The sequence below is a fragment of the Anguilla rostrata genome, chromosome 4 (assembly GCF_018555375.3).
Source record: "Anguilla rostrata isolate EN2019 chromosome 4, ASM1855537v3, whole genome shotgun sequence".
NCBI lineage: Eukaryota > Metazoa > Chordata > Actinopteri > Anguilliformes > Anguillidae > Anguilla > Anguilla rostrata.
The window spans coordinates 65,903,839-65,911,938 of record NC_057936.1 but is presented as its reverse complement, the minus strand read 5'-3'; the positions used below and the strand labels follow the sequence as shown (position 1 = coordinate 65,911,938).

The window sequence follows — 8,100 nt, the reverse complement described above, 5'->3', positions numbered from 1 at the left end:
TTACACTGGTGCTACAGTATTACACTGGTGTTACGGTATTACACTGGTGCTACAGTATTACACTGGTGTTACGGTATTACACTGGTGTTACGGTATTACACTGGTTGACCGCTCCAGCCTGTTTCCTCGGCCTGAATCCACGGGATCGCTCCAGTCCTGTTCTTTGCTCCATGGTCATGGAATGCTTCAGCCCTGTTCCTGCCCTGCCCATGCCTTGACACTGTCTGGACCCCCAGATCCATCATCCGGCTCCTCTAAACCGCACTATTCTGAACTATACCATTTGGTCTTCTACTGATCCTGTTAGTCTTCACCTCAGCTGTTACCTGTTCAACCCACTTTATTTGCTGTCTACTACTTTACACCAGGCTGGCCAGTTTGAGGGTTTTCTCCCCACTGGGAGTTTTTACCTTATGTACCTTGTAGGATATGTCGTGTTTAGATTTTGGCCTTAGAGAGGGAATCAGTGAATAAGAATGTGGCCTGGCCTCCCCCTCACAAGCATCAAAGCAAATGTGATTGGGGCAATATAAAATCCACTGATACCCTAATCTAGGCAGACAATCTATGGGTCTCACCCCCTCCGAAGAGACAAACCAGATGACACAGGACACCATATCAGGGGTCAGAGACCCTACATGCCTAACATTTCCCTTTCCCATGTCCTTTTTAAGTTTGAATGCTATCTTCAGGCAAAGTCCTTGTCATAAATTAGTCTGACCCACCTTCCCTTCTCTCCTAAACCTTAACCCGGCATCACCCAATCAGGGCAAACATCCTAGATCGGATGCTGATTGAAAGTAAATCAGAAAAAGCCAGAAGACACAAAGGCTGCCTCCAGGACTGGGGCTTTTATTTTTATCAGCGGTTACAGTGAAGATACAACATCAGTGGGGACAAGTGAGCCAGCACCTCTAGCAGCCATATTTGCCCAAACCATAACACACCCCCCTCCCCAACCACGATGTTTCACAGATTTATCTGCATGCTTTCAATCTTGGGCAGACTGTAACCCAGCCATCCTTTTCTCTTTCTTTTCACTGAAAACTCAGAAAACTAGTGGTTTGCATTTTGCATCGCAGCCTCTGAATTTCTGCTTGTGAAGTCACCTGTGGACAGCAGTCACTGACAGGTCCACATCTGCCTCCCGAAGAGTGTTTCTGATCTGTTGGACAGCTGTTCGGAAAATTTTCTTCATTGCAATGAGAATTCTTCTGTCACCAGCTGTAGAGGTCTTCCTTGGCCTGCCAGGCTCTTAGTGAGTTCTGAGCAATGTGGTACACGCATGCAATGGTAATGTTTGCAGACAATCAGACATGCTTTCGCACATGCTTTCTCCTCAAGGCAGGAATTAGACTGGTATTCTATATTTCTGATTTAAAATGACAGCATTGCTAAAAGACATAAGTAGGAGTTTGTGAGTTGCTGCAGGCTCTGTGCTGGTACAGTACGGTTTCCTCTCTCCTTGTACTCTGGGTTGCAGACCTGGGTCAAACCCTTATTTGTTTTGGCTTCAAATACATTTTTCTACACTTTACTGATCTTGTCTGGTGTATAGGAGCCTATGACATACTCTCAAAAAGAGCAGACCCCATCTCCTGGTCCTACTGGCTGGCTCAGTTGCACCAGGCAAGATCAACAGAGCACAGAAAAGTATTTGAACCCAAAACAAATAAGTATTTGACCCAGGTCTGCTGGGTCGTCTCCATCAACAGACCTCCTGTCAGAAACAGGTACGACCAGACAGATCACATCTTTCTCTCTACAATCCCTGCTGCTGTTATTCTGGCCTCAGTCCAACACCACACCTCCTGCAGCTGTGGGCAGAAACCAGGAAGTCACTCCCACTCTCTCTGTCACGCAGTTTCACAGAAACGAAACTAGACTCTGTCTCTGTAACTGTGAGCAGTAAAATGGCTGAGGCCAGTATCTAGGTGGGTCAGCTCAAAACCAGGAAATATCTCCTGCTCTTTCTCACACGGACATAGAGAAACTAAACAACATTCTGAACTAAAACTAATCTCTGTTACTTTGAGCATTGAAATGGCACAGGCTGCCGATCTTCTGTATCAGGACCAGTTCAGCTGTGCGATATGTCTGGATCTACTGAAGGATCCGGTGACTATTCCCTGTGGACACAGTTACTGTATGGGCTGTATTAAGGGCTGCTGGGATCAGGATGATCATACTGGTGTCTACAGCTGTCCCCAATGCAGACAGACCTTCACTCCAAGGCCTGTTTTAAGAAAAAGCACTATGCTGGCTGAAGTGGTGGAGAACCTGAAGAAGACAGGACTCCAAGCTGCTCCTCCTGCTCACTGTTACGCTGGACCCGGAGACGTGGCATGTGATGTCTGTACTGGGAGAAAGTGCAAAGCCGTCAAGTCATGTCTGGTGTGTCTGGCCTCTTACTGCGAAACTCACCTCCAGCCTCACTATGAATCACCTCCTCTTAAGAAGCACAAACTGGTGGAAGCCACTGCAAAGCTGCAGGAGAAGATCTGCTCACATCATGACAAACTGCTGGAGGTTTACTGTCGTACTGATCAGCAGTGTATCTGTTATCTGTGTACTACTGAGGATCACAGAGGCCATGATACAGTCTCAGCTGCAGCAGAAAGGAATGAAAGACAGGTAAGGACTGGACACCCTAACCCTAACCCTAACCCTAACCCTAACCCTAACCCTAACCCTAACCCTAACCCTAACCCTAACCCTAACCCTAACCTAACCCTAACCCAACCCTACACGCTACCTAACCCTAACTCCCAACCCTACCTACCTAACCCATAACCCTTAACCCAACCTAACCCTAACCCTTTAAACCCTAACCACTAACCCTAAAACCTAACCTACTAACCAAACAGTTTGGAATTGAACATATTGAAAATATTTCAAAACACACTCCCAAGAAATACTTAATACATTTTTACAGTTTTCAGAATTTTCAGTTCAGTACAAGTATCAAGCAGTAATTGCTTTATAATTTGACCTTAACCAAATTTGTTTAGTTTAACTCGAAACAGCAGACGCCATGTTTTTGAAAAAATAAAAATAAAACAAATAAATGAAAAAATTGGGAGAGTGCTGAAGAAATATATTTATTTATTAGCAGTAGGAGCGAAAAAGTCCAACTGCACTGCTATTAGATACACTTTTCAAAACCTCAATTATCTTCCTCAGGCAGCATTTAGGAAACAATCTTTAAAAAAATTTTTTAAAAACACATGCATTTCATATAAATCTGTGTTTGTGTAAGATGTATTGTACGTGTTAAACTTCCCTGACCGTGGTGAGACGTGTGCTGGAGCCTGTAGGGTGATTGATTATCGAGACACGTGCGTTTCTCACACACAAACGAGGGTTCGATACCTCCATGGATCTGTCTCAGCTGTGGTCCCCCATCGGTTACTGTCCCTCCTTTCTACCTGTTTGAATTAATAAAAAATACAAAAGGAGGCTGAGATTGTTCTGTTCCCGTTTAAAAATTAAAAATAAAAAAAACTCCCCGATCATGATTTAGCTCACACTAATACTGAGGAAGCTGAAAGGTTCGCGTATCTGAAAAAGTATTAAATCTGAACAATTTTTATGTTTTATGTTGCTGTCCCTTTTCTTTTGCTTAAATCTGATTGATTCTGATTGATTTTTAACATTACTGCGTTGTCTCTTTTCTTTTACTTACCTCTCTAAAAACATAATTTAAAAAGGGTGTTTCGTTAGAATTACACATTGTTAAAACTTTACTAAATGCATTTGTTAAGTGGTTTCCAGGTCTGAAGTCCACGGTGATAAAGCAGTAAGAGCAGGAAGTGAACCCAAGTCAGCTCTCTGTGACAGCTCTGTTCACACCCCTCACTCCCCTGTTCACTCCCTGAATGGGAATCAACATGGCTGGAGCAGCTAGCTCGCTCGCACAGTTTAGGCTGCATTCAGACCAGATCAGGCAATGCAGCACCTTCCCGCAGGGTTGTGCTGAGGTGTGGGCGTGTCACTACATGGCCCATTTGTGTGACGTCATGTTGTGAACTTTAACCCCCCCCCCCATTTCCTGTCCGCTAACTCAAACAAATTGACGCAAACCGAAGGAAGCTTCTTGCTATCGTTATTTTGCAGCGTAGACTGCCAGCCAGACGCAGACGTCTAAGCTGGGTACACAAAATAAACCAAGCAAGGACACAACTGGGAGAGTATCATCGTTTGGTCCGTGAACTCCGCCTGGATACAGCCCGTGATTGGCCACCGCAGCGCGACGTCGGGTTGCGTTACGGCAAAAGCTGATTCTGGTTCTACTTCTTCCCGCACGGCCGCCGCAGGGTTTTTTCTGCACCCCATGCGGTCCCGCAGCCTAAACGCACTACCCCCATTCAAATGAACGGGAGGACTGCCGTTTTACCTGCATTGCCTGATCTGGTCTGAATGCAGCCGTAGAAGCTTTAACTGTGAGGCCGGTATAATTCTACACACTGACATACTGTACATAAAACATGTCATAGAATTTTAAATAATTAGAAATATTCAATTTTAATTGAACAGTTTAACATTGTTAAATTACATTACATTGCATTTAATTGGTAGAGGCTTTTGTCAAAAGCGACGTACAATGAGTGCGAGGGTCAGGGTTTGAACCTGATCCTGGCTGCGACCGGTAGCCAGTGGAGTGACCTCAGCGGAGAAGTGACATTCAGAGAACTTAGGTCGGTTTAAGACATTGTAATGTGATCAGAAAAAATGATCTATCCACAGGAACAGCTGGGGGTGACACAGAGTAAATTCCAGCAGATAATCCAGGAGAAAGAGAAGGAGCTGCAGGATCTGAGACAGGCTGTGCAGTCAATCAAGGTGGGTACTGACCAGAGGAGAAGACAAAAGCTGGCTGCTGGAAGAGCCATTTCAGGGCTCAGTCAGGGATCTCCTCCAGTCACCAGTGAGGAGCCCTGTGTTGGGCCACTTTCCAGCCATGTGGGGCTCAATCCCACTGAGCCACACTGTGGTGAACAGTCTGGGACCCAGTAAGAGCTGAGTGAAAGGCCTCATTAAAATACAGCCCTCCTCTCTCTGTGTCTCCTAACAGCGCTCTGCACAGGCAGCAGTGGAGGACAGTGAGAAGATCTTTAATGAGCTGATCACCTCCATTGAGAGAAGGTGCTCTGAAGTGAAAGAGATGATCAGAGATCAGGAGAAGGCTGAGGTGAGTCGGACTGAAGGACTCCTGGAGCGACTGGAGCAGGAGATTGCTGAGCTGAGGAGGAGAGACGCTGAGCTGGAGCAGCTTTCACACACAGAGGATCACATCCATTTCCTCCAGGTAACATCACTGGCTCTCTGACAGTCTGCAACATGTACAATACATGGTGAGGTGTGGTCCTCATTTACAAAGATCTGCTCCTGGCATCTGCACAGGAATCTGTATTGAGAGTGTTCTCTCTATGTCCATCTGCAGAGCTGTCAGTCTCTCTGTGCCCTTCCTGGACCTGGAGACTTACCCAGGATCACTGTTGATCCACACGTCTCTTTTGAGGCTGTGAGGAAATCTGTCTCTGAGCTGAAAGAGCGACTGGAGGACATCTGCAAGGGAGAACTGATAAAAGTTTTTACATCAGGTTTTAACGTTTACCTCAGTAAAAACCAATGTAAATTTTATAATACATGTTATTATAAATATATATATTATATATTATCTCTCTTTCTCTCTCTATTTTTCCCCTCCTCAGTAAAGGGAGTCTATACCACAAAACTCATGACCAGAGGGGATTTCACACAATGTGAGTCTGTTTCCACAAACACTCCACCTTTATGTCTTTAAGACAGGCCCCATAGCTCAGTGGTTCTCAAACTTGGTCCTGGGGGACCCCTGTGTATGCTGGTTTTCATTCCAACCTCAGCAGCAATCCCAGAATTTTAACAAGATGTTAATTTTTCTTAATTAGGTGCTTTTCATGTTTTAGAGCTGGAGTTCGAGTTTGAGAACCACTGCCATAGCTTGACTATCTTGGTAACTCCACTGGGTTTAGCTGATCTGCATAGTATTCGTACAGTAGTTAACACCATTTTTGCTTATAATGTCAAAAAGGGGAATCATGTTCTGAGAAAAAAGCAGAGGATCCAAAACAGATCCTTGTGGTACTCCAAAATTTACCTGTGATTTCTCAGATGACTTGTTGTTTACCTGAATAAACTGAAATCAGTGAGATAGGATTTAAACCACAAAAGAGCTTGATTTTCCGCAGAAAGTTTTGTGGTACCAAATTGAATTTATGGATTCTCATAGATTGCTTGATAGGGGTTTGCACTCTTAGATGCCGTGACAATCGTTACCATAGTTAAACAAAATAAGCTAAGGGCAACATCATTATTATTTATTTTGAGGGTTGCATTGCCAAGGAGTGCTGTCACGGTAACCTGCTACGAGGCCTTTACCGCACTTTACTGTGCTTCACTAGCGAACTTGCCGAGCTACTCCTGCTACAAACACACACACAAACACAAGAACACACGAACACACACACAAACACAAACACAAACACAAACACATAGAGCGCAGTGGGTAGCACTGTCGCCCCACAAGAATAGACCAACTCTCTGTGTGGCGTTTCCACCCAATCCCACGTGGGTTTCCTCCGGGTACCCCGGGTTTCCTCCCACAGTACAAAGACATGCAGGTAGGTAGAACTGGAGGCTCTAAATTGCCCATAGGCATGAGTGTGCAAATTAAGGGTGAGTGAATGGTGTGTGTGCCCTGCGATAGATTGGCGGCCTGTCCAGGGTGTATCCCTGCCTGCATGCTGAGATAAGCACCCGCCGCAGCCCTGCCCAGGATAAGCGGGTACAGATAACGGATGGACGGATGGACATTTTTATGCTTTCATGGTCAGCACCCCTGACAGGCTCTCCTGGTTGGCAGGTGGAGGGTTTGGGGATCCCAGTGATGTTGCGGCCTGGGCCAGCGGTTCCGGTGCCACGCCCACCCCCACTGGCCCCGCCCACCCTGCCACTCCCAGATTTGGCTTCGGCTACAGTCGGTAAGACCTGCATCCACAGCCTCACACAGCGCAGGCCCGCGGGGCCTTTTAGTCGTCGGATCTGAACGGGAGTTTTATGCAGCCAGTCAGATCAGCTCAGAAACGGGGACTGCTGAAGGTAGCGAGCCTCTCAAGGCTCATACGTCCCTCCCCCACCTCCCGCCCCCCCCCTCACTCAGAATTGTTTCTGCTGCTCCATGTCCACACACAGGTTGGTCCGCTAGCTGGCAGCTCCCACTACGAACGCTCACACTACCTGTATCCAGCCAAAACCCCCAAGTGCCTCACAATGCTTTGCTTGGCAGGGCGGCAGTGAGGCATGATGGGTAAAGAGCTGGCCTTGTAACCTAGAGGTCGCCGGTTCGATTTCCCCGGTAGGACACTGCCGCTGTACCCTTGAGCAAGGTACCTTAACCTGCATTGCTTTAGTATATATCCAGCTGTATAAATGTACAAACTCGGGTAAGTCGCTCTGGATAAGAGCGTCTGCTAAATACCTGTGATGTAATGAGATGTGGTTTCCACCATCGTTTGGGTCCTTCCAGCACGTCCTCGATACATCAGTGTTTTTCTGCCAGGGTAGCTTGGGTAAGCAAGGCGGGGGTTGGGGGGGGGGGGGGGTAATGCCATGCGATTCTCCTTCAGCGTTACCAATCAACCAATCATCAACCCTTCATTCAGTCCATACTTGTGTAGAAATGCTGATGCAGTTCCCCATTAGAGAAGAACCAGAAAGAGTAGTCAATGTGTGGAATAGCCTGCCAGGTCATGACGTAGAGGCAGAAACTCTGGGGATTTTCAAGACTAGGCTGGATACTGTGTTAGATACTATCTAGTCTGTAGGTAATCAGAGCGCTAATTTAGTCAGGAAAATGGCGAGCATCGTTGGGCTGAATGGCCTGTTCTGGTCATTATGTTATGTTATGTTATGTTATGTTTAAGAAAAAAGACAGGACATGGCATCCCGGTCAGACGAAGGGCAGTAGAAATCACTCCCTTAAATTATGTCATTTGGCGGATTCCCGTCGTCCGCGGCGACCGACGACGCAGCAGAACGTAACGGTGCTCACCTGCCCCG

At 46.4% G+C, this 8,100-nt stretch overlaps 1 pseudogene; it reads left to right on the top strand.

Moving 5' to 3' along the window:
- The first annotated feature begins 1,742 nt into the window (after positions 1 to 1,742).
- Positions 1,743 to 5,250, top strand: LOC135254239 (E3 ubiquitin/ISG15 ligase TRIM25-like; annotated as a pseudogene).
- The last annotated feature ends 2,850 nt before the right edge of the window (positions 5,251 to 8,100 follow it).